Genomic DNA, 27,722 nt, shown 5'->3' with positions numbered 1-27,722 from the left:
AAGAACCGGTCTTGGAAAGCGAGAGGCAGGTTTGTAGCTGTCAGGGATGTTTGCAACGGAGGCGACAGAGTGAGGGAGAGAAAGGATGGTGACATTCTTTGGTTCACAGTAAGAGGTAGCTTGGTCAAGAAGAGATAGAAAACACACTCTTCTGGGGCACCTGGGGGGCTCAGTCGGTTCAGCGTCCGACTTCGGCTCAGGCCACGATCTCGCGGTCTGCGGGTTTGAGCCCCGCGTCGGGCTCTGTGCTGACAGCTCGGAGCCCGGAGCCTGTTTCAGATGCTGTGGCTCCCTCTTTCTTTGACCCTCCACTATTCATGCTCTCTCTCCCTCTGTCTCAAAAATAAATAAACATTAAAAAAAATTAAAAAAAAAAAAAAGAAAACACACTCTTGTTTATAAAGCCTGCATGGATCACAACTGTCCTCCTAGCCCTCTTCTCCTTCCCTCCTTTTTTGCTTCTTTTTCCAGCTATAAAACAAAGAGTCGCCAATGTACTCTTCTAGATTCTGGATGCAGAATCGGCAACCCTCGTCTACATGGAGCTTGTATTCTGCTGTGTGTGATACTGATCATCGTATGCACGGAACAAAAGCAGAAGGGGAGTTGGAAAGTGCAGGGTCCTGTTTAAAAGCACTCCTTCGGGGCGCCTGGGTGGCGCAGTCGGTTAAGCGTCCGACTTCAGCCAGGTCACGATCTCGCGGTCCATGAGTTCGAGCCCCGCGTCAGGCTCTGGGCTGATGGCTCGGAGCCTGGAGCCTGTTTCCGATTCTGTGTCTCCCTCTCTCTCTGCCCCTCCCCCGTTCATGCTCTGTCTCTCTCTGTCCCAAAAATAAAAATAAACGTTGAAAAAAAAAATAAATAAAAGCACTCCTTCATATAAAGCATTTAGGGAAGGTTTCTCTGAAGGCCTGAAGTTTGAAGAGAGAGTATGGCGATGAAGCAGGCCTTGAAATTATATGTGAAAGGCCTCTCTAGACAGAACCATGAGTGCAAAGGCCCTGAGGCAGAACCATGTTGGTCTACGGGGCGGTGTTGGGTCTTCAGAGATGGGTGCTTACGGGGCTTGGTACGGTACCTGGCCCACAGCACTTGTGCGATAATTATCCGTGGGATGAATGGATGAGCCGGGGAATGAACGCAGACCCCACCCTCAGAGAATTCACAGTGCAGTAGGGGACAGAGGCTTGGCCACACGTCACAGGAGTTGGTGTCAGTAACAACACTCAGCACTACACATACTGTTGTTTATCAACAGGGAGCCAGGAGAGGTACCTTGGTGCGACGGTGACGCATTTGGACTCTGGAGCCAGGCCGCCCGGATGTCAGCAATAGCTCTTCACTTGCCAGCTTTTTTTTACTTTGAGCACGTTGCTCGACGCGTCTGTGCTTTGTGGACCTGAGATGGATGTTGCCTTCTCGGGAGGTTGGTGTGCGGGCTGCCTGCAGGAACACGTGTGCCGTGCTTAGAGCGGCACCTGGTGCCGGACAGCCCTTCTTGTGACAGCCATTGTCACGGTCAAAGCTCTGCAGGAACCAACTTGAGAATGTTGCCCCAGACTTCGCAGAGGAGATATTTGGGCTGGAGTAGAAGAGTAGGGATTCCGAGCGGAGAAAATATGTGTGTGTGTGTGTGTGTGTGTGTGTGTGTGGGCGGGGTGGGCATTCAGCATTATTTTTCAGGAGTTTTTAAAAAGCATACATTTGGTAATAAAATGTCTTCTTGCTGAATATCAGATTACTGTGGTATAAGTTCCCTCTTGTTTCCCCAAACACTCCCAGGCTCACAACTTGTGGACCTGAGAACTCAGTTGTTGTCATTTTCTGTCTTATAAAAACAAAAATGGGGGCACCTGGGTGGCGCAGTCCGTTAAGCGTCTGGCTTCAGCTCGGGTCGTGATCTCGCGGTCTGTGCGTCCGAGCCCCGCGTGGGGCTCTGTGCTGACGGCTCGGAGCCTGGAGCCTGCTTCAGCTTCTGTGTCTCCCTCTCTCTCTGCCCCTTCCCCTACTCGTGCTCTGTCTCTCTCTCAAAAATAAAAAATAAATATTAAAAAAAATTAAAAAATAAATAGATCGATGGAGGCCACGTTTGCTTTTAGTTTTATTAGCTAGAAAGAAAGACCGTGAAACCCCGTGCGGGTACGCAAACAGACTGGGACGTGGTAGCAGCTGAAATGTAATGCTCACCGAGGGTATCGGATGTGACCGCCTGGAGCCGTGTGCGGATGCGTCTGTACAGTCGTGTTGTGGGTCTCTCGCCCGGTCCGTGACTATCACAGATGCGATACCTTCTTTTATTGGCCTAAGAAAATGAGGCCTAGAGATAATTTCTGGGTTTATCTGCTAGGAGAGAATGGCCCATTTTGGTGCCCATTATCTTCACTGCGTCTCCTTCGTTTTTTTCTCTTTGGCGGCCGTTGAAATACGTTCAGAGCTCGTCACCTAATGGAGTGGTGACCTGCTTGCCAGGTTGACTCCCGAGGTGGTACAGGCTCGCTCTGTGTCGTTGGGATGGCCGACACGCCCGGGAGTTGGGTCTGAGAGGTGATCCAGTGATAGAAATTAAAGCGACAGGTGATGGCACTGGAGAGCTCCCATCCGGTGAGGCAGCCAGGTGACTGTTTATCTGCATGATAACCAAGCGCCTGAAACTTAAAATTGCGTGCTTACGCTCTCGAAGGTCGGTGGAGGAAAAAAAAATGCCCGCAAAGGAAGGAGAGCGAAATCTATCTGCTTTCCTGTCTTCATAGCGAATGTGCAAGTGGGTGATGACACGTCCTGGGAAAGACCATTGTGAGGATGTGGACGACAGGAAAGTCCTGTACGCAAGTCAGTATCTATTTTGAGGATGCAACACATTGTTCCTGTGTATATTGACATGAATAAACCTGACTCTCGTCACAAACAGTCGTGAGTTAGGAGTTTTCTTCTAAATTGCTGCTTCTGATTCTGGCCTCACACGTGGCCCTTCTAAAGAGGATTTAATATTTACTTAAATTGGTTCTCTCTTCAGCCCTCGCCAAACTTGCCTTTGCCATCATCACAATTCAGACCTGATTATGAATGGCCAAGGTATCCCAAGAAAAATGGGAAATCTGATTCTTTGAACATTCATATTTCTTTTTGTAAAATATTTCCCAAGGATTGCTCTGGCGTTTCTTTTCTTTTTTTTTTTTTTAAATTTTTAATGTTTTATTTTTGAGAGTGGGGGGAAAGGGGCAGAGAGAGAGAGAGGGAGACACAAATGTGAAGCAGGCTCCTGGCTTTGAGCTGTCAGCACAGAGCCTGACGTGGGGCTTGAACTCACAAACCTTGAGATCATGACCCGAGCCAAAGTCGGGACGCTTAACCGACGGAGCCACCCAGGGGCCCCTGAAGTTTCTTTCCAAGCATGATAAAATCCTCATTTCTTTCAGGTTCCTCCTTCTTCAAAACTACAGGTCTTGAGAGTGATTAACATGTCACAATTCACTGTCTTTCCAATGCTTGTGGTTTCTCAAGGGCCATTTTAGGCATGGCCGTAACTCATGTTTATATATTTTGTGTTGTAAATGAACTAGGGTACAATTCATATGGTTGAATGTGTGGATTCTGGAAGGCGTATATTTCCTAGCCAGGCCACTACAGTATCTGCTGTGCACATGACGGGCTGGTTTTGAATGTTGCACTGGAAGCCCCGAGCGGTGAGGGTGTCACCTCTGAGAGTGTGACATTGTTTCGTAACAACGTAGTTGCTCTGAAGCACAGATCCTTGCTTTGGTGAAGTCCACGTCTTCAAGGAACATGTGCACGCCCCCCTTCTCACCATCTGTGGCTCATCCAGTGTCCTCAGCTATGATGAGATCACAGTTGGGCCAAGATGGAATTTCCTTGTTTAAATTTTCTCATCGGTTTTTCCCACACAGAGTTGCTAATGACTAGCATGTTTGGACGTGTATTTCCATTATAGTTCCTGTGCCTTTGCGAATATACTGCAGTCACATAAAAGCGGTATTAGTGATGGGTGGTTTTAAATGCTTATTAGGGGGCACCTGGGTGGCGCAGTCGGTTAGGCGTCCGACTTCAGCCAGGTCACGATCTCGCGGTCCGTGAGTTCGAGCCCCACGTCAGGCTCTGGGCTGATGGCTCAGGGCCTGGAGCCTGTTTCCGATTCTGTGTCTCCCTCTCTCTCTGCCCCTCCCCCGTTCATGCTCTGTCTCTCTCTGTCCCAAAAATAAATAAACGTTGAAAAAAAATGCTTATTAGGTATAAGCACCAGTGTATGATATCGTCATCTTATTTCATGAAGTAATGGCTTCATGTGTGGCAGAGGCTATGAATGTGTATGATAAGGATGTTATTTCTTTTCTTTTTTCTTTTTTAAAGTTTACATCCAAGTTGGTTAGCATCTAGTGCAACAATGATTTCAGAAGTAGATTCCTTAATGCCCCTTACCTATTTAGCCCATCCTCCGTCCCACAACCCCTCCAGCAACCCTCCGTTCTTCATATTTATGAGTCTCTTCTGTTTTGTCCCCCTCCCTGTTTTTATAGTATTTTTGTTTCCCTTCCCTTATGTTCATCTGTTTTTGTCTCTTAAAGTCCTCATAGGAGTGAAGTCATATGATATTTGTCTTTCTCTGACTAATTTCACTTCGCATAATACCCTCCAGTTCCATCCACGTAGTTGCAAATGGCAAGATTTCGTTCTTTTTGATTGCCGAGTACTATTCCATTGTGTATATATATATATATATATATATATACCACATCTTCTTTATCCATTCATCCATCAATGGACATTCGGGCTCTTTCCATACTTTGGCTATTATTGATAGTGCTGCTTTAAACATGGGGGTGCATGTGTCCCTTCAAAACAGCACACCTGTATCCCGTGGAGAAATGCCTAGTTATGCAATTGCTGGGTCGTAGGGTAGTTCTATTTTTAGTTTTTTGAGGACCCTCCATACTGGTTTCCAGAGTGGCCGCACCAGCTTGCATTCCCACCAACAATGCAAAAGAGATCCTCTCTCTCTGCATCCTCGACACATCCGTTGTTGCCTGAGTTGTTAATGTGAGCCATTCTGACAGGTGGGAGGTGGTATCTCAGTGTGGTTTTGATTTGTGTTTCCCTGCTGATGAGTGACGTTGAGCATTTTTTCATGTCAGTTGGCCATCTGGATGTCTTCTTTGGAGAAGTGTCTCTTCATGTCTTTGGCCCATTTCTTCACTGGGTTATTTGTTTTTTGGGTGTTGAGTTTGATACGTTCTTTATAGATTGTGGATACTAACCCTTTATCTGATCTGTCATTTGCAAATATCTTCTCCCATTCTGTCGGTTGCCTTTTAGTTTTGCTGATTGTTTCCTTCGCTGTGCAGAAGCTTTTTATTTTGATGAGGTCCCAGTAGTTCATAAGGATATTATTTCTAACGGTATGTTGGGACTGAAGTCTACTTAACGAAAATGTTAGCACAATTTCTAGCACAGAGGTTTTCAGTCAGTAGCAAAGAAAGGGTGAAAAATAACACAGGAACTCAACAACCAGAATGTTCAGATACTGTGGTGGCTTCACTACTTAGCTGCTTGAATTTGGGCACCTTTTAAGTCTGTAAGTTTCAGTTTCCTTGTCTGTAAAGTGGAATTGTTTTTAATTACATGAGAAAAGCAGTTATCCACGGCAGCAATGTATGATTAATCTTATAAGTATTTGAAAAATGAGCTTTAATGATGTAGAACTCTGATTAAGTAAGTAGTATGTTGAGCTGAGAATTTTATCTAGCAGGGCAGTTTGCTCATTTTTAAAGACTAGTAATGACACACAAGCAAAGAGCACACTACGGCGTGATGGGTACTTTGATTCCACAGTGGGAAGATCTGGAGGTAGAGAAGGGACATCCATGCAAATGCAGGGAGAGAGAAGGATTGGAGGAAGAACTGAATGGGCGGGCCCCTGAGGTTTCCTGGAGGTGATGACACTTGAGTCGGGTGTTTGTGGCAGGCAGAATTTCTAGGAACGACCCTTAAGTTTCCATGTCCGATCTAATCAAATGAGTCCTTAAGAGCAGAGACAACTTTCAGAAGCTCCCGGCACAAGAAGAGGGCAAAGAGAATTGAAATACAAGAAAGAGGTCAAACGTGTCATGGTTGGTTTGAACGTGGAGAGGGCACCATAAAGAGGAGTGAGGACACCCGAGGGCGCTGAATGAGGCCCTGTGCTGACTTGGGGACCCTCACTGCCACAAACACAAGGAAGAGAGTTCTGCTAACAGCTTGAGTGAGCACGGAAGTACCTTCTTCAGCAGAAGCCCTCCAGGTGAGACCCCAGCCTGGCCATCACCTTGACTTTGGTCTTGTGGAGCCTTCCCATGTGGATGCTGACCTACATAAACTGTGAGATAATAAATAGTGTGGTGTTAGGGCACTAAATTACTGTCTGTTTGTTACAGAGCTGGAGAAAGCTAATGTAATTTTGAAGGATGTACTTAAAGAGTTAGCTAGGAGAAGAAACAGAGACAGGGATGCCAGTTAAAAGGCTGGGGGAAAAACCTAACAAGTCAAAAAGGCTTAACAAATGCAGAAAATCATGGTATATCACAGCAGCACTAGGGACAGAAATTTCCATTATACCCAGAGCTGTGGAGCTGTAGATAAACATGGAATTTCTTGAGGAACAGCAGTGTATTCTTGGTCTGGCATGGTTGAATACTAAAATGGCTAACATTCATCAGAAGGTAAAACTTCCTAAGGTGCCTGGGTGGCTCAGTCAGTTGAGCATCCAGCTCTTGATTTCGGCTCAGGTCATGATCCCAGGTCGAGCCCCACATCAGGCTCTGTGTTGAGCCTGGAGCCTGCTTTGGATTCTCTCTCTCTCTCTCTCTCTCTCTCTCTCTCTCCTTCCCTCCCTCCCTCCCTCCCTCCCTCCCTCCCTCCCTCTCTGCCTCCCTCGGCCCCTCTCCTCTGCTCACACTCACTCTCTCTCTCTCTCTAAAATTAAAAAAAAAAAAAAAAGACTGTAAAACCTCTTATTCAGTCCTAAGGATCCACGTTTGTGTAGGAAAGTTTAATTTTGGAGAGGTGGGAATAAAGTACAATGAATCAAAGGTTATTAGAAGTTGGTCCAAATTTAAATATTTGAGAGTAATTCCAAATTCAGGAAGAGGGAATGATGTGCACTAAGATTCATAATAAAATAGAGGAAAGAACATAAAGGCATGTTGGAAAGAGTGAAAGGGATGAAGTATTTTTCTGGGGTGAGACTTTGCGTAATTTTATAGCAGATTTGTAAATAATATGTCTAGTTTCATTGCGTTTCACTCTGTACTTGGTTATTCATCACCTTTTCCCAATGATGAGAGAAAATGTATTTTAATGAAAATAATAAACTTCATAATTCACTTATACACTGACATTAGCAGGGTAAACTAAAATCAGTATATTTTTGCCAAATATAATTTGCTTTTAGTTTTGTATATCTTTCTGAAGATGTAGGACACATTTAGTATAACTTACCACCTAGGTCTGTACTAAATGATGTTTTAAAAAGACAAGAACTGCTCTTCCCCTGATGTATTTCCTATAAAATACATAAGTCGTAAATGCTTTAAAATTTTCAAGTGGCACAGTGGGATTTAACTTACTTCTACATTATTATTTATTTTAACTTTTTTTTTTTGAGGGAGAAAGAGACAGAGTGCGAATGGGGGAGGGGCAGAGAGAGAGGGAGACACAGAATCTGAAGCAGGCTCCAGGCTCCAAGCTGTCAGCACAGAGCCCGACGTGGGGCTTGAACCCATGAACTGTGAGATCATGAGCTGAGCTGAGTCAGACGCTTAACTGACTGAGCCACCCAGGCACCCCAACTTATTTCTACATTATTATGTCAGCCATGTATGTATAGACATCAAAATATATTTGTTTAAAATTTTTTAATGTTTAATTTTGAGAGAGAGAGAGAGAGTGAGTATGAGTAAGGGAAGAACAGAGAGAGAGAGAGACACACACACACAGAATAAGAAGCAGGCTCCAGACTCTGAGCTGTCAGCACAGAGCCCGATGCGGGACTCAAACTCACAAACTGTGAGATCATGACCTGAGCCAAAGTCGGATGTTTAACCAATTGAGCCATCCAGGTGCCCCAAAATATGTTTATTTAAAATGCGAAATTTATCTAAAATGATGACTCACTCCTTCCCACTGTGTATAAATTCACAGAATTACAAAATAGCACCATCAACCATTCCTTGGGTTAACAGCCACATTTACATACATTGGAAAATTGACAATTTTCTACGTGGTCCTTCAGTCAGTGTTTCTACGCGGTCCTTCGGTGTAGAGTTGCAGCTGCCGTGATGATTTCAGCAAGCCAAGTATATTCTAAAAGGAAAAGATGGATGAAAATGAACCATTTTTTCCTACCCCTGTTCTGAGTTATTTCACTGGAAAGTTAAGCACATCTTTCTATGCAGGCAAATTGTAAGCAGTAAAACCCCTCTGATAAACTAACATCCGTGAAAAGAAGATGGTTATCTAGTCCAACCAGGGATGTCTAAACCAAGGCTCGACAGCAGAGGCACAATGTCATGGAAGAGAAGTCGGTGCAAACACATTTTTCTCCTCCTTTACATCCTAATCCCTATTACCCTACGGAAAACTTGGACCCCGTGAGAGAAAGAAAGGAACAGGCCAGTCCTCCCTTCACTCAGTCTGCCCCAAGACCAAAATGACTCCAAAATAAAGGTGGTTTTGAGCAAAGTCATTTCGTCTGCTTTTCTTTTTCAACAGAACTAAAATCAAACGTGATTTCCAATGGAACGTTAATCAGCATTGCCTCCCTTTATCTTGGTGGTTTCATTGGTTCAAACACTCTAGTGTTAATTCTCAGAGGATTTTCTAATTATACCAATGGTCAGAAATGTTTAGTTGATTTCTGCTCCGACCTTTTCATAACTGTTCTGACCCTTTCTTTGGTTAAAACTTCCTCGGCTCATTTCTTTCATAGGGTTGGGAAACCTTACTTGATGTATTTATTTCATAAATAACTTTTTCCCCGAAGTTTAATGAATGGGTTTAAAACTAATACTGAGAAACTCACAGGAAGAAGAGTCATTTGGAGACAAGAATTACATCCAGGCCTGGTTTATGCTTCCAGATTGGTGATGGCCTCTCTAAGTATGAGAGTTTTATGAGGAGAGACCAGCATAGTAAGATTTATGGTATTCCTGCCCAACGATGTCACTGCGAAGTTCTCTAAACTCTGCCATTTAGCTGACTGTGTTCAAAATATAGACCATTTTATAAATCATTATCTTTATGTCCCAAGTAATATGTGCCGATCATAAAGATAGAACTAAGAAGAAAATTTAAGTTCCAAGTGGACGGAAATGTTTGTCTGTTGTCACTGGTTCGTGTCCTTATTTGATGTCTCACTGTCTGCTCCATGGGCCTAGGGGCCATATGCTTTCTTGTTTATCAAGCACTTATCACTACGCCTGGCTCATGTTTACGCACCTGTACAAGTGAACGTCTACACTATAAATTATACATTTTTATATGGGATCTTACCATTTGTGATGAAATGTCTTTTTACTCAGTACATCATCAGTACATAACATGCGAAGAGATACATTTCTATAATTTTAATAGCCACATAGGATTTTCTCAGTTTACTAATTCTTTTTTACAGTTCTTGTGAGCTGTTTCCATTCTTTAATTAAAAGCAGTGTTTCAAGGGGCGCCTGGGTGGCTCAGTCGGTTAAATGGCCAAATTGGGCTCCGGTCATGATCTGGCGGTTCATGAGTTTGAGCCCCCGTGTCGGGCTGTGTGCTGACAGCTCGGAGCCCGGAGCCTGCTTCGGATTCTGTGTCTCCCTCTGTCTGTACCCCTCCCCCATTCACACTCTCTCTCTCTCTCTCTCTCTCTCTCTCTCTCTCAAAAATAGTAAACATTAAAAGAAAAACAGCATTTCAAGAAAAACATCATCGTTTCGTATTCTACCTATGATTGTTTTCTAATGATAAATCCTTAGAAGTAAAACGGATGGATAAAAGCGTATTGGTTCACACACACAGGGCAGACACTCTACTGAAGAATACATCGAAGCAGCCACTCACTCATGCCCAGCTGTGAATTAAATATAGTTACTCTAATTCTTTTCCTTTCATATCTCACTGATAGGAGTGGCCCTGAGGGGGAAATAAAAGGGTGTCTTGATTAGGAGCAGGTTTTGACAATCCTCCTCTCCCTGCCACTCCCGCAGAGCGTTCGTATCTCTGGATGAAAGGGGGGAAGCACAGAGACACGTAGCCCAGAGGGGCGAGGAGTCAGGGCATGAGCAACCGCGGAGACCCTGGCAGAAGACAGATGATGGCCCGAGTCTGGCGGTTTGCAGAGGCCTGGCTTTGCCTTGATCCGGGCCTCCATCCAAGTGTATCAGGTTCAGGAGCATGTGGGAAGACTTTGCATTTTCAGTGGGACGTTGTGACTTCAGGTCCTGTGTTTCTCCTTTCGCGTGTCATTAGCACCATCGTTAGAATCACCGGGAAGTCAGGGAGAGGTGTGGCCGCGTCATTCCAGAGCCTGAGTGCCAGGCAGTCACCTACATGGCAGGACTTTCTACCCCCCGGGAGCTCTTCAGCCTCGTCCACATCCACTTCTCCTCGAGAAGTCGTCGTTGTGTAGCAATGGACGTTCATTGCTCAGAGATTTAGCAGATGGTATTTCCAGATATCAAAGTGATTGATTGATTTTGAGAGAGAGAGAGCGAGAGAGGGGGGGGAGAGCAGGGGAGAGGCAGAGAAAGAGGGAGAGAGAGTATCCCAAGCAGGCTCCACGCCGTCAGCACAGAGGCTGACATGGGACTCAAACTCAGGAACCCTGCGATCATAACCTGAGCCGAAATCAAGAGTCGGACGCTCAGACGACCAGGCCACCCACGTGCCCCAATGTCAAACTATTTTGTATCTGTACTTGGGGAAATTTCCCCGGGTGGTACAGTGTTTTGTATTGTAGTGTATGTTGGTGTGCCTGCGCAACCTATTAGATACATAAGAACATTTGCTTTCATTTGACTTCCCACCTACAGGGCTTTCTACACATTCGTCGACTGTATTACAGGGTATGTAGAAAGGTATGAGCTCTAAACCCTATCTCACTGTTAAGTTTATTCCAAGAATAGGACTGAGGAGGCCCACCTACTGCTCAAATTAGAGAGAGCAGAGGGTGGGCAGAATCTGGCCCAGTGGGATCATCCAGCTTGGAAATAATTTATGAAAACTCTTTGGCGGTTTTCGCCATGCCTGTGCTCCCCCAAAACCATGAAATCCGTGCTGGTGATCAGAATAGGAAGAGAGAACTTTGATTTGCAATGCATGTGGTAGGGGATGCCCATGAAATTTTTAATTATTTTTATGAGGTATAGTTTTATCATAAGAAAGATCTACTAGGCACCCACATTTGTTTATTGATTTGCTTTTTTAATTTCCTCAAAGCAAAGCTAATCAGATTTTAGCATATTTTCCCTTTAAAACCTTTTGTTGAGGGTCTTTGCCGTTGTTAAGTAGAAAACTGTGTTGACTTCATGTTTTGGTCACTTACTGTACACATATGTTATTGATACTATAAATAATGAGTATGCTTTTCTGTAGGTTACAGGTGGCTTTATAGGTCAGCTACAGGCTGATACTTCCTCAAATCTCATCATTAAAAAATAGGGGCTTAGGAAGTTTCTAGAGTCTTTGTATAGAATTTATGGAATAAAGGAGCGTGACTAGAAGATTGGTAATGTTTCAGCTTCCAAGTAAAAGAGTCAGAGACAAATTCAGATTCCCTCATGTCTAGATAAGTAACTGAAATTGATTCTGGCATATGAGGCGGATTATATCAGGACCGATTTTTAGAAAAGGAGAACTTGACCACTAAGATTCAGAGTTAGTTCACTATGATGGCCTAATACGGTCAAACATCACTTTGAAAAAAAAATAATAACGTACTTCACTGGTAGATCACTGGAATTTTGTGGACACTGTGCCTCTGGATTTTAGCAAGATATGTATCAGAGTTGCTGATGACATCCTTATCAGGTGGGGGGAGGGTTGGGCTGGGTGATAATCTTGTTAGGTAGATCTCGGGCTGTTTGAATCATTAACATTCATTAGCTGTACCACTGCCATTAATTAATGCCAACTTGATGGAAACTTTAGTCTGGTTCACTATATTTATTAATAAATTCACAGAGAGGCTTAATGACATACTAATAAAATTTGAGGCTATTAGGGCTGGGAGGGCTAGTTCATATCTTTCCAAAAAGAACTTAACAGGAATAGATGATAGATAAGAGAGAAAGCTTAAGAGGAATGTCACTGATTTCACATTTTCAAAAAAAAAAAAAAAACACATGGAAGGGGGAAATGAAATAACTCTGAAAGTTACCAGACGAAGACCTAAGATTAATGGATACAAGTTTCAGGAAAATATAATTTTGGTTCAGTGAAAGAAAGAAATCACATTTAGAGCTGTCTACAATGGCGATGGACCGTTCAGGAAGCAAGAAGGTGTTCCAGTGAAAACTGGATGAGCCCAAGAACCACAGATGAACCACTTGATTAATATTTTCCATGAGGCATTCCGCATCTGATTCCACAATGGTGATAGGCAGATGATGTCTCCATTATTTAGGGGTGTTATCGGGTCCTTTGAATTCTCACAGGAGTTTATTTTTAATTCTTTTGACATTTATTCCTGTGCAGCGTATTTATTTGTATCTGTGTCTTACCTCATTTCCTGGACTTCAGGCTCTTTGAGATCAAGACTTGTCAATTATCACTATGACTTTTAGTACCTAGCATAGCATCTTGCACATCACACATTGAAATTGTCAATAAACAAATGAAGGAATAAATTCTCTACCAGTATATATCTTTTTTTCCCCGTAGGAGTCAGGACACCCGAAGGCCTTGAGGATAATTTGTGTTTGTAACAGCGTAGAACATGCTGGGACTTCAAATGTTTTGCTCTCCTTTTGGGTGGTAGCATGCTGAATTTATCATTTTCGCCTGGATATATCCAGGCTCCTGTGTTTAACATTACTTATGAGGGGCACTCTGGAGGTCGCTGGAAATGTAAAAGACACGCGATAATGTGGCCTTCATGGGGACAAGAATTCTGGTTTATTCACCTTTTATGTCAGATGCCTGGTTTATAACAAGCTCTCAAAAAATGTCAAATTGCTTCCTGACTATCCATTTGAGTTTAGTTTTAAAAGATGAGTCAGGGCTCTGCAATGAGGAAGGGCATTTCATTTGGAGAAAGCAACGGAAACCAAGAGGTGTCCCGTAGGATCCCTGGGCTCAGGTAAAGCACCCATGTCCCTGGGGGATAAGGTGTGCCAGGGTTGAGGGAATAGGAAACAAATGGTATAAATCACAGCGGGGACCCTGTGGAGGGGCCTTGAGTGCCGTGCCAAGGAATGCAGTGTGGGTCCGAGGATCCTGGAAATGGAACTTAGCAATAGACATCTCCAGATGCTGGGCTAGTCTATTTTAGAGCAGCCCTAAGCCCTTAGAGCATTTTCCGTCCCCCAGTGATGTGCTTGAGGGAGTGCCAGGGGAATTGTAGGGGAGCATTCCCGGGGTGCCCAAGGCGACCTGGACTTTGAGCATTTGGGTTGCAGGCCCCACAGGACCAAATGTTGCAATCACACCTGCATTCTTGGGCACACTGGCCAACATTCTAGAGGTGTCTCCACGCGTTTCATGTCTGGACGATCCTTTTCAGAGTTTAAAGGTGGATGTGGTTAGCCAAGAACTTCTTTAATTGTGTCTGCCCTTTGGAAACGTGACTTTGCAGTGGTGTTTTGGGCTCAGAAGGCTGGCTTACCGAGGCCGGGGTTTGGGACTTGCGGCAGGGCCTCTTCTCTGAGGCGGCTGCCAGGGTCTCCTGGCCTAAGTGGACGCTTCCTAAAAGGTGCTTCCCCAGGCCGCTCGCTACTTGTCGTGCTGCTGCAGTTGGTTAAGTTTAGATTGATGTCAGCATTTGCTGCTACGTTGATTTGGAAAGCTCTCTAATTTAACTTTTCATATATATTGCCGTCCCTTGATGATGATGGTGATAATTTTCACTGCGGCTTCAGATTTAATAAATGTCATCTAAGTAAATTGCTTTTTAAGGGATTGAGAGAGAGAGAGAAAAAGAGGGAGAGTGCAGGAGAGCCCCTCGGGTGTGGTTCTTAGGTGTGGGGGGTTTCTTCTTAGACAAGTTGCCTTCAGTTGCATGTACATTTCACGTCTGATGAGCTTCTTGCTGGGAGCTAAGGAATCCTTTTCCGGTCTGCTGCCGTTGTGATTTACATCTTCTTGAGACCTTTGCATGACCCCCAAGTTGCTAAAGATGACGTTCCTTCCCTAGGCTAACAAAGCCCTACGGGGTCTGGGTACTGCCTACATGTTCTCCGTTGCTTTCTTAGAAGCACATGGGCCTTTGTTCGTTCCCTGGAGCTACACGGTTTCCTCCCCTCACGGCCTTTACACATCCCTTTCTTCTGCTCGCCACAGACTGTGTTCCTTCCCCTCTTCGTCCACTTATTCCCACCCATCCTACGGTTTCGACACAATCAGGGCTGACTCCAAGAATTTCAGTCTGAGCCCTGGCCTATGTCAGATTTTGTTATTAGCTCGTAGATCACGGATATCATTTTACTGGTCCATTATAGTTTTTCATTAGTTTCTGTGATAATTGGCTTAATATCCCCATGTTTCACTAAAGTGTAGAAAACCTGTGGATCTTGTTCACTCTGGGTCTGATAGCATAGCACTGTGATCAGCAGACAAGAGGTGCTCGATTATTATTTGATAAATGAATGAATAAATAATATTATATTTAAACATTCCTGGAATCTCATTTCCCTGGTAAGGTGGAATTGATCAATAGTTTGTCTCATCCTGAATAAATTTTTCATTGTTCATGCCAGTAGCAAACCAACTCTATTCCTTTCTTGTTAGACTTCTTGTTAGACCACATATTGGACCTTGCAAATTTTAGGACATCAGGTGACAGAGTGGAAGGGATGGATGGATGATCCTTGAAACTGGACAAACCCGATTTCAAATCCCTGCTCTACAACCTGGCTTGCCAGCTTTTATGACCTCTGCCATGTATCTTAACGACTCTGAGCCGCAGTTTCCCCACCAAGTAAAATGGGACTAAGAACCTCGATTTGTAAATTTAATGAGGTCTGTCATCATTTTATTTTATTTTTAATTTTTTTAACATTTATTTTTGAGAGACAGAGCACGAGCAGGGGAGGGGCAAAGAGAGAGGGAGACACAGAATCTGAAGCAGGCTCCAGGCTGTGTGAGCTGTTAGCACAGAGCCCGAAGTGGGGCTTGAACTCAAGAATGCCGAGATCATGACCTCAGCTGAAGTCAGATGCCCAACCTACTGAGCCACCCCGGTGCCCCACAACAAACATATTTTGCATGAGAAATTACAGAAGTTAATTTTCAGAGGGCAATTCCTAGTTGCTTTCTTCCTAAAGTATCGTTTCCTAATTAAAAATTTAAAAATTCAGAAACGTTAATGGCAAAAAGGGAATATCGTGAGTGCTTGAATCAAGTAGTTAGGGTATTGAAACAGACCAAGTCCAAGAAATGTCCATCTTTGGGGCTCACGACACGTTCGGTGTTTATTGCCATGTCAGAGTGAGAGGTCGAGATGATGTGTTTGTGTTTCGTATCCCTCCCTGTATGGGCCTGACTTCTAGTCTCTTCAAGAATATTCTTCCCCAGCCCAGTGGCCACTGGGTTTGTTGCTTGAACCTGGGTTTCCTTTTCTTGTGTATGAAAATTGCCTTTTATTACAACTATCCTTTTTTGTTGGCTCTGTTCTTGAACATGAGCTGACCACACACACACACACACACACACACACACACACACACACACACACACAGAAGCCCCATTTTGAACTAGAGATTCTGATGAGCTCAGACCATTCTGGAGTTATTTAGCAAGGTCTGACATGTATTTTTTTCCCCTACAGGTTTTTTCTTTTTCTTTCTTTTTTGTTTTTTTGGATTTGAAGTTTTCTGGGGAACTGGTATCTCATCTGGTAGCTCTCAGCTGTTGTCAAGCTAAGTTTTCTATCACAGTCTATTGTTCCTTGACATGTGATGGCATTTATTAGAGAACCTGGTGGAGCCTCAGATATAAACACAGCATCTCATCCCAGTTAACAGTCTGAGATTTTATGTGCTTTTGGCAAGGTATGCCAGCCGTATTTTTACCGCCTCCACTTTTGAAAGCAGCAAACATACATGCCTTCGTAGACCTCCACGATTCCACGCACTGACACACTGCCAAGTGTTTTTGATGGGTTGCTTTTCACTTGGGAGCTCGAAGAGAGGCTCACGCTGGAGACTTACACAGGTAGAGGGGGGACGTGCGTACAGACGAACCTGCGTGTCCCTGCAGAGCCGGTATCTGGGACTCTGGAAGTGGAACACATTGGTTTATTTGTGACAGTGCTGGCCAAACCTCTGTGCTGGCTTGTTGTCAAAACTCCATGGCTGGCCTTGAAATAAGAGACACGTTAATAATTGCAAATGCGAGTAAGGCAGCAGAAAGATTGGTTGTGCTGTTTTTTATTCTAATATGGGATTGGAGTTCTTTACTCAAGAGGCAGCCGTTTGTGTGGTATGCTACTGTTCGAAGTGCACACACTTTAAACCTTAAGGGGATGCTAAACGGTGTGCACTTGGAAAAGTGTGTGTGTGTGTGTGTGTGTGTGTGTGTTTGTGCATGCGCTACGTTTACAGTTTTTAGGCTGTGCAACATCACAATAAGCATTTCACACCCAGCTGATTGTTATACTAAACCAGCTGTCATTTAAAAGCCTCCAGAACTAAGGTGACAGTATTCATTATCTTATTGCCCTTTGAGAGAAACACTTGTGAGGTCACCTCGGTGTGATGAAAACAAAATAATAATTCTTTTTTTTAAAGTTTATTTATTTTTGAGAGACAGACAGAGCATGAATGGGGGAGGGGCAGAGAGAGAGGGGGGGAGTCACAGAATCCAAAGCAGGCTCCAGGCTCTGAGCTGTCAGGACAGAACCCGACGCGGGGCTCGAACTCACAAGCTGTGAGATCATGACCTGAGCCAAAAGTTGGACACTTAACTGCCTGAGCCCCCCAGGTGCCCCCAAAATTATAATTCTTGGCAAAAGGATCAATCAGAAATGGTGCCACAGTTCCCGGAATATAGGGCAACTTCCAAAAAAATGATGAAAATTCAGCACAAATTCTTTCTCTGCCCTGTACTAGATAGACCTTTTCCTGCTCTATCCACAGCCCCTTCCAGAGAATCTGCCTCCCTCTTGGCTCCCAGAAGTGGCAGCCCCACTGGTCAGGGGGCCGTCCCCAGTCCTCCCTGTGATTAATGGATTAGGGACGGAACTCTAATGAAAAGCGAGCTGATCTAATCACAGGATGGATGTCAACCTGAGTGTCTCTCTCAAGACCTTGAACAACGTGGCATTAAGATTTGATCCAGTCGGTGATGAACCCGCAATTGGAGTGTGATGTGCACGCTGGGCTATATGGATTACCATGTGGACACGAATGATCTGGAAGGTGGAGGGAGAGGGTGGGAGAGGCAGGCAGATTCAGGGAGAAGATAGAAGTCGACTCAGAGAGAGTTGGAAGGAGCCACCTCAAGACCTACCATTGTCTTCCAATTTCTCTAAGAACATGCTTGACATCCTTGTTGGCACATAATGAACCTAAGCTACCTTGAGTTTCTGTTTTCTGCAGCCAAAACAGTCTTGAGGAGAACATCCCATTTTACAACAGGATCCTGTATTCATGACTATGAAATGGAATTTGTTTCTACACTCTGGGATGCAATATAAGTTTCTTCTAAGAAAAGCCTCTAAGATCCTGAAAAACTAGAAGGGATTCAGTATGAGGGTGCGATGAAAATAGTGCTTCAGTATGGGAAATGTATTCCAGATGGAATGTTATTGAAACTTATAAGTCTGGAGTAAACATGGATGTGTTCACCAAATTCTTGAATATCAGGACCAGATGGCTTTCTTTAAGACTGGAAAAGGATTATTTTCATTCAAATAAGCAATACAACTTTACCAAACAGGAAAGGGGTGAATGGAATTCATTGCCTCAGTGTATGGCTTGGGCTTAGAATATAAATGAGGAATTCGGACACATTTTTGTGACAAACAGCCGTAATAGGCGATTTGGATCAGTTAGAAAAGTTTGAAAATATTACTGCCCTTTCGTAGGGACGCTAGGGAGGATGGTTTTGCCTCCTCAGAGAACATCTCCTTGATGTCAGTAACAGATTCTACAGCAAGCTGCACCGTTTTCCAGAGTTTCACGGATGGCAGGTCTGAATTTGCCCCCCAACCCTCAGACGTCTTGTTTCTTCTTCTGAGTCATACATCTGATTCATTCTCATCCTGAGAGTCTGGAAAACCTAAGCCGTTTTGAAAATTTGGAGAAGACCTCTTTTCTTCAGTTCAAGAAAGACAGAACTGAGGTACATATTTCCCAAATCCACACGGGTCATTTCGAATTGGGGGGGGGTGTCTCTGTGGCGCCACATCTGGCCACGGAGCGCTTTCCGCCCAGTAATGTGACTTCGGTCAGGCTACTTAACTCCTGAAGGCCATGGGCTTAGGCCGGCCTGTGTGAGTTCATCAACTGTCATCCAAGACAGTCAACAGTTATCACAGAGGTCCCTGCCTCCCAGGATCCTGCCTGAAGAAACCACTTCTGTTCTAAGATACCCACCAGCCTTCCTCAGAGAAATACCTTCCATTTGTTTCTCTTTAATGAACCCCCTTTCCTATTTGAGATCATTATTCTTCACAACCCCAACTGCACTAAAGACTGAAGCTGTTTGCTGCTTCTTTGTAGGGAAAATTCAACCCTTTCAGAAACCTAATTGTAGAATCTCCTTCTCAGAGTGACAATGGAAGAAAATACCAGCAAAGCGTCCTTCCCTTTTCTTCTCCCCTCGCCGCTCCTGTAAAACGTTTTAGGACACATGTCACTACTCGTACATTTTACAACAAAGATAAAAAGCCATTTTAGCTTTGTTTTCTGGTCTGAATGTGAACTTTTAGTGTTTCCTACCAAACAAGATTCATCTCTGCTTCATGAATATATAGTTTTAATTTGGCAGTTTATTGTCCCCATTAAATATGAGGCTAACACAGGAAGAAAAAAATCTTACTCTTCTAGCATCAGGAAGATGAAACTGTAGCACGCAAAGGAACAAAAATGTCCTAAGTAGGAGTATATTAATAAAAGCCTACAACCCTTTTTGGTCATCCCCCCTGCTCGGTGACTCTGAGCCAGAAAACCCTCAAGTCAGCCAAAAGTTTCCTTTCTGAATGGAAAAGGAAAAAATTAGATGCCTTTCTCCAAAACAAAAAACAACACAGAAAATTGACTTATGATCTTTGCCAAAATTGATGACCAAATACTTTGGACAAACTATTTTTTTCGTGCTTTATGGGCTACGAATAGACACTCTTTACATAACTATGAATATGTATCATTCTTAAGTAGCTTAAAATAAAGTCACTAGTGTTAATTTTGTTTCTCTGTCTCCAAAAGACCAGAATATGACCTGGATATAGAAACTCACACCAGTACTTTCTGTCCTGTCTGATGATGGCAAGAGTGTTGGGAGAGGAACATAGCCTTCCTGAGGCAGTATTCCGTGCAGAAAACCAGGGGTGCCTTCTACAGAAATAGAGTTCTCAGTCAGAGAAACAAAGCCTTTAAACCACCAGCTAAGTTCTCTTTGAAACGCTCTGCCTTTTTTTTTTTATGTATTGGGTAGCTGAAAAGGCAGATATATTCTAGTTTGTTTCTCAGTGTTAAGATTAGGTATTAGTGTTGTATTCCTCTTTGGCCAGAATGGCAAATTCCATTTTACCAAATATTTATAGAGTCCGGTTAAATTTCACTCACTGCCGGGCAGTATGTCCTAAGTGAGTTTGCATCTTGCAGAATAAAACCAAGTGACAATTTTTGAAAGTACTGATAATCGCCACCCTAAATATTATCTTAGAAGTTACCGTGTGCCTTTGCTAGAAGTTCTTTCCGTTTTGCTCACTCAGTGCCCTGGGGATGGGTCTTGTGAAGCCCCACTGCTGAGGCGATTCCTCCACAAACCTTCTCCCGAAGCCTCATGATGACTTTAAAATTCCAGGAGTTGGAGCACTGGGTGCTCCATTGGTTGAGCATCCAACTCTTGACTTCGGCTCAGGTCATAATCCCAGGGTTGTGGGATCGTGCCCTGCACTGGGCTCCACATTCTCCATGGAGTCTGCCTAAGATTCTCTCTCTCTCTCTCTCTCTCTCTCTCTCTCTCTCTCTCTCTCAAAAAAAAACAAACAAAAAAAAAAAACAAAAAACAAAAAACCAGAGGCATAATTTTCTATTCACAGAATATGAGAATATTTTTTATTTATTTTTTATTAAGAAATTTTTTTAAGTGTGTGTTTATTTTTGAGACAATGCGAGAGAGAGAGTGCAATCAGTGGAGGGGTACACAGAGGGAGACACAGAATCCGAAGTGGGCTCCAGGCTCTGAGCTGTCAGCCCAAAGCCCGATGCGGGGCTCAAACTCAGGAACTGTGAGGTCGTGACCTGAGCCAAAGTCGGACGCTTAACTGACTGAGCCACTCAGGTGAGTCGAGAATTTTTTTTTTTTCCCGATAGAAAAAGTGACAAGCAAACATGAAAACGAAGATATATTTTAAAGATTGATACCTGTCAGGGTGCCTGGGTGGCTCAGTCAGTTAAGCATCCAACTCTTGATTTTGGCTCATGTCATGATCTCACTAAGTAAAGGAAAATGTCCTGATAAAAATAAAATGCTCACCACAGTACCTGTCTGTCTACAAAGAGAGAAAATTCTGATTAAGAAATCACAAGCACTTGTGACACAAGTGATAATTATTTTTCTCATTACAAGTTTACAATAAAGGAAATAATATCCTGTTGACTTCAGTGTTTCTGAGCTTGAACCCAAGCAAGTTCAAGGCCCTGAGACTTTCGGTTGTTGGTTAGAGGGTTGGGTGGTAGAATGGCTGCAAGTGAATTCCAGATTTATCTCACTTACTCATATGTATAGTATTTATCTTGACATATCCTTTCGTGTTTTCCATGTGGAGAAAATAAGATCTCATTGGAGTTGCTCGTTGTTAAACCATAAGATACATATTTTGATTTTTTTTTTTCCATTTTTAAAAACTTACCTGTATACTGCTAACAGTCAAGGGTAAGAATTATTGTAACTCACTGTCTCACTCCTGGTGCTTTAGTAGGAAGCATGATTTTTTTTTTCACAATAGTGTAGAAAGCACGCATTCACCTGCAAGTCAGAATAGAATAACAGACTCCCCAAATGTTAGAGAACAGCCAGTTTTCATTGCTGTAGTTGTCAGATCACTGTGGACAATTTTGTTGCTATTTAAAAATGTTTTTTTACACATGGTTTCAACATAAGGCTTTCACATTTAAAATATAAAGGGCTGCTGTAAAAATTCTGGAACATGGTCCTCAAGTTTAAATACATTTATAACTAGACAAATTATTGGCTTCATTCTAAAATAATTTTTAGGGGCACCTGGGTGGCTCAGTCAGTTAAGTGTCCAACTTTGGCTCAGGTCATGATCTCACAGTTTGTGATTTCAAGTCCTGCGTCGGGCTCTGTGCTGACAGCTCGGAGCCTGGAGCCGGCTTCAGATTCTCTGTCTCCCTCTCTCTCTGCCCCTCCCTGCTCATGTTCTGTCTCTCTCTGTCTCAAAAATAAATAAACATTAAAAAAATCAAAATAATTTTTAAATGTTTTCCTCACACGGCATGTATGTACCCCAGACCCGGTGGTAAAATCAACATTGAAGATAGCAAGCTTCAGATAATCAATGGGGGGGGGGGGGGGGGAAGCTTAACAAAAAAAGGATTTGGGGTTAAAAAAACTGAAAAAGGTCTCTTTGGAAAATAACTATGGTTTTGGAAAACATGATCAACAAATTAGAAAATTGGAGTTTGGCCAGCTGCTCGGTAGAAAGAAATTAAAATAGAATTTCTGTTCTTAGCTAAAATATCAGCTCACACCCTCTCTAACCTTGCAAAAAGAAACCGGTTCTTAAATAGCATCTGTAACCCAGAAACCAGAAGTAAATGATGGAAATATTGGAACGTAGAAAAACAATATAGCAACATGCCAGATTTCTTGAGTTTTTAAAAAAAGAAAACACAAAAATAAGTCGCTGGGAACCGGTTTTAACACCTTCTGACCCTAAATAGCGCACTCACAAGTATATATACAAGTTCAAACTGGGGCTCCCCAGATTTTCATTCTACCGCCTGTGTAAGGAGGTTATGAAAAACACACTTAGCCAAACAGCTAAATCAAAGGCATTAGGCATTTCGGGTTTTTGCACATTTGGATAATGTGTGAAAATATTTCCAACTTTAAAAATATCTTTACACCTTCCTCTGTGCCGAGAAAGGGAGTGAGGACAGCGCGTTCGATGCCAGCATGAGTGCAGGGCGGGTCCCCGCAGAGACCCCGGGGACCACAAACGGTGCTCTCCCGTCTCCTTTCTGCCGCTTTCCGCCGAGGGCCGTGGCATTGCTGTGCAGTGTAGAAGAGGTGAAAAGCGGGGCTGTACCAGTCGTGGAAAGTCGAGTTCCAGAATGCGACCGTCCTGGGTTTTGAATTCCGCTCCTGGGACTTTAGAGCATCGTAACCTCAAGCAGGCCGGTGGCCGCCCGGGAGCCTCAGCTCTCCGGCCATCAGCTGGCGGGGGGTGGGGAGGGAGGGGGGTGTGGGTAACAGTGCCAACCTCACGAGGCTTGTATGCTAGTCCACTTATTCTTGAAATGTGTGTCACACAGAGCCCGGCACGTGGAAACTTCCAGAACATATTGGCTATCGGTAACTGAAGGCCTAAGGCAGGTACTGAAGCATTGCCCATGTGGTTTCCAGTTTTCCACATCGCGGCGGGTCCAGCCCCCCCCACCCCCTCCCCGTACCTGCGCTTAGCTTTCTACCACTTTGCTTTGCCGAAGACCTGTGTCAGCACCCGTTTTCACGAGCAGAAGAAACTAGAAGGGGGTTTTCGCTTTTCCAAAACCGCGATTGCTTCTTTGCACCATTTTGGCTTAGCACAAGTTTCCTAGGAACATTCTGCTGTCAGGAGCCGGGAAGCCTGTGCTGTCTGGGAGGCCATCACGAATGAGCATTGCCGTTCACACATTAAAGACTCTCCCCTGCCTGGTGCAGCACAGGGGCTCCATGTGTCCTGCGGAATGAACGGGGCTGTGGTTGAACTGTCACATAGCAGCTAGATGCCACGTTGCCCGTCTCGGGTCCCACCTCGCAATGCTTGGGAACGATTCCAGGCTTCTCTCTCCTTTACTCGGCTAAGTGCAGCACACCCAAATTGAATTACTGCTGTCTCATAGGCATGACGGGGCTTTCTTATAGCTGCATCTTTGTTTTTAAGATTGTTTCTTTCTCCTGCAGCCCTCAGCATCAGCCTTGCTAGATAAAATGTTATTAAGTCTTGTGGATTTGTAACAAATGCCCCTTCCCACGCTGTAGCATCTGTAGCCTTATAGCTCCCATACTTTAAATGTGTCTTATCTAACTCTCCTCTAACAAGACCGCAGAGCTCCTGAGGCTGGGAACTCGATCTTTCAAATCTTTGTGGCCTTTTTAGTGCCCAAGAAAATGTTTCCACCAGAGTGTTCAGTATATATTTATTTCGTTGAAGGAATGCCCTCTACCCAAGACAGAATGATGTAGGAACTTGAAAGATATCAAACGAAATACCACCACGAATACCAGGAGAGACCTCCTTTGTGTAGCGTAGATGGAAAATGCCAGAACGGCCCTGGTAGTTAGTTGAAGAAAGCTCTCTACTTACAGGGCTAATTGGTTGGGAAAATGAAAGTACTGACCTCTTCAGGATCCAAGGCGAAGATTCTAGACCAGAACTAGGCTAGCTTGGGGATGAATCTCTTTCAATACAATTATAAAACAAAAGTCTACATCTTTTCTATAGACACAGAAAGCCCCATCAGGGGTTCTTAGTATTTCTTTTTTTTTAAATAGTAATTCCATCCGTAATAGTTCCTCCTTCTACAGTTATATTAATTTTGCTATATCTTTTGAGGATACCCGAGCTAGGAAAGACGTTAGCGAACATTGACTACAGCTCACACAGTTTTAAGAGGAGGATACTCAACCCGGGGGAGATAAAGTTTCCTGCTTCAGATCAGTGAGTTAGTGGCAAAATTGGGGCCAGAACTCTGTCCTCTCTAGGTAGCCCAGTGTAGCTTCTCAGGAGGCAGGGATAAACAGCTGGACAGATGACCTGGCAAACCCAAACCTATAAAGTGACAGTAAATGTCACACTTCACATGACAGATGTTGTTTTAGCTTGTGATTCTTGTCACCTCCTCTTCCTGCCGGATCCTGTCCTTTCAGACGATCAGAGCCCAAATCTGACAACCTGTAGAAGTTCAGAGGCAGAGGTGATAATTCTCCCCGCCAGTCCCCCACCCCCGCCTTCCTCAAACTGGAGGAGGGCTTGACTGAGCAAATGAAAATGCCCTTAAATGCATCAGCGATTCAGTAGTCCAAAGTCGATATTCTCAACTGCTCTATCTGCACGACCTGTATTTAAAGCCTTGGACCCCGATGCTCCACATCATCGCCAGTGGAAAATAATGTTCGCCATCTGGGCCAAAGAAAAGGAAAGAGTGGAGCACAGCCCTTTGGCCTGAAACGAAAAGACTGCTGGGTAAGTTGGCAGACTCTCATACCTGAAATTCAAATAGAATAACAGCGAATGATCGTGGGGAAGGACAGGGAAGCTACCGTGCATCGATGACTGGCTGAGAAGGTCCCTAATGATCACACAGAGGAAAAAGGACACGATGTCGGGAGAAGAGCCGGGTAACCAAGCACAGGTGTGGATGCTGTAGGAAATGTGTCAAAGGCTGAAATGCTCACGATAAGAAAGGCCTTATAACTCTGTTCGGGACAAGAAGAGAGAAGGTAATGGGATGTTTCTACCACAGGGTCCTCTCAGGAAGGAGTCATACTTGTCTTCCCCCAACACATGACAGTTTCTTGATCAGAGGACGTAAATACTGGGTTGGATAAAACATAATATTTACAAGAGGAAAAAAGCCCAAGGATGTGAGAAAATTTAAAAAACACTGCATTTAATTCAATTTAATTCGGTGAACTGCGATTATGAATGTATAATGCCCTGACGTTTTGCTGGGTGCCCACGATGTCAAGATGCATAAGATACAGTCCTTGCCCTCAAGGGCTCCCAGTCTAGGGCATAAAGCTGTCATGAGACAAGTTAATTACAGAACAGAGTGGTACACACAATACTCTATTGATTTCTGTTACTTTGTAGAGTTGTAAGGAACAGGGGAGGAACACGAAGATTGTACTTGGCCAAAGGTGGATGTCATTTTTAAAACGAAACTCAATTCGCTGATTTGTAGACAAATTAGATTGGTAGCTTGATGCCGTTGTGAGCAAGAATCTGGAACCGATTAATGAAAAGAGATGGCGAGCACTAACGAAGTCGGAGATGAGACCGAGACCACCGTGGATTTGCTGAGAAAGATCAGACTAACAATTTCATTTCCCTTTTTGAAAGAGGAAATCCACCTGGGAGGCTAGAAACACAGTAGACACACACGTGCCTTGGACTTGATCTCGTATATTGGTTTTCTGTGACTGTTTGGCGGGATCGTCGGTGACAGATTTGTTGAACAAGAAATATGGGCATGACGCTAATACATTGAGACTTGGAAATGCTAATTAGCTGGTAGACATCAATCAAAAGGGAGGCTTCTTCCTTTTGGTGGGTTGTGGGGCCCTTGGCCTTGGTGTGGCTGTGCTAATCCTTTCATTCGTGATTTAGACGATGGGTCAGTGAGAGGACTCCGTAAGGAACTGCACATTCAAGCAGGGAAGTTTGAGAAGCGTTGAAGAAAGGGACTATTTACATGTGGCCATGTTTGAGGGAACTGATAAGGGACAGTGCAGAGTCTGACCACTGGCCTGATGGGCTGGCGGGGGGGCGTGGGTAAAGATCTGCCCTTGGAACCGATATGAAGCCAGAATAGCCAATAGAAGGTTCCTGCCCTGGTCAGGGCTTAGGATGACTGTTCCCTGCACCGCTCTGTTGACCTGATTGCTGGTCCCTGCTCTGGCGTTCCTGCAAGCACTCGGCCACTCCCCCATGAACTTCCTCCCTTGGACTCATCCTTTGTGCAGGGACCTGTGCAAGCCATCTGCTTCTCTGTAGATGAGCTATTTTCCGGTCATTGATTTATTGCTTGTGAAGACTGTAATTAACTCTCTCCTGATGGCCTTTGGTTGTGGAATGGGCGGTTTTGTTCCCCGTCATACCTGTGAGCATCTGGCACGGTGTTTTCTGATACCCCTGTGAACAAGGAGAAGAGTACCTGATAGTAATGGACTTGGAGATGCTAATTCGTTGGTAGATATCAATAAATACCCTTCTAGAGGCGCCTGGAGGGGCTCAGTCGGTTAAGCATCTGACTCTTGATTTAGGCTCAGGTCATGATCTCATGGTTCCTGGGTTCAAGACCTGTACGGGGCTCTGCGCTGACAGCTCGGAGCCTGCTTGGGATCCTCTGTCTCTCTGTCTGCCCCTTCCCCGCTTTCTCTCTCTTTATCAAAATAAATAAACATGAAAAAAAAATAGATACCCTTCTAGGGGAGTAGGGTTGGGAAAAGGTAACTGCACTTGGAGGAGGCTATGATTTGACTGCTAATATTTCCCTCTCTCACCTTCCTGGTAAAATTCTAGTTCTTTCCATTGCTTTAGTAAATACATATCCTTAGAATAAAGACAGTCGGGTATGGTATGGTTGTTTCAAAACAGATGTAATTTTTGTTTACATTATTGATTTACTTTTTACTAAAGTATAGTAGACACATAAACAAATGTGATTTTTGACGGTTTTTTCCTAGGATGGGGGCACAGTAACCTCTTTCTTGGGCCACTGTTCAGATGGCTTTTTTTCTTTTTCTCATTTCTTCTTCTTTTTTTCTTGAGGACCTATTAATGCATAGTTGATAAAAATTTCTCAGGAAAGAGCAACATGAATATTTTAAAAATGCATCACAGAAGCTTTCCCTAACAGGTAATATCTATGGCACTAATCAAGACTTGTTATTAACTTCATGATAATTTATTTGCTTTGTGTGTCAAACCAAAAGGCAGAAAACCCAGCATGTGAATGTGATGTAGGATTATTCCCTTTCTTTCTTTTTCGCCATTTATGTTGCCAAGGTGAGTTCAAGATAACAGTTGACTGCAGGTAGCCTGAAATTTCCATATTATTCCTGAGTCTACCTACCTTCCTGTCCAGGGGGATATGCAAAATAGATCATATTTATTTATAGATTGCTCAAAGAGGCCCGCTCTCTCTCTCTCTCTCTCTCTCTCTCTTTTTCTCTGTTTTTCTTTCTGCCTCCCCACCCCCTTGCCTAGGGGCAGGGGGTGTATCTGTTTCAAAGAACCCAAAGGTCCTCTTTAATTTCTCTTTACCTGAAATGTCCTAAAAAGGACCCTTGTGGGCATGAATCACCGTAAGGCTCCTGTATTCTTTCATAAGTTTTAAACTTCTATATCTTCCAAT

General features: G+C 43.8%; 1 protein-coding gene and 1 long non-coding RNA gene across 5 annotated transcripts in view; one reads left to right on the top strand and one right to left on the bottom strand.

The window, feature by feature from the left end:
* Positions 1-27,722, top strand: part of PRKG1 (protein kinase cGMP-dependent 1) — a 1,267,967-nt gene that overhangs the window by 234,654 nt on the left and 1,005,591 nt on the right. The window lies entirely within an intron of this gene.
* LOC147575747 (uncharacterized) lies at positions 8,131-20,263 on the bottom strand. Its single transcript, XR_015241510.1, has 3 exons — positions 20,081-20,263; positions 16,287-16,460; positions 8,131-8,352 (listed from the first exon to the last, which is right to left on the bottom strand). It is a non-coding gene; the product is annotated as an uncharacterized LOC147575747 (long non-coding RNA).

This window comes from Puma concolor, chromosome D2 (genome assembly GCF_028749965.1).
Source record: "Puma concolor isolate L17-30 chromosome D2, mPumCon1.1.hap2, whole genome shotgun sequence".
Classification (NCBI taxonomy): Eukaryota; Metazoa; Chordata; class Mammalia; order Carnivora; family Felidae; genus Puma; species Puma concolor.
This window is presented reverse-complemented; position numbering and strand designations above follow the sequence as displayed.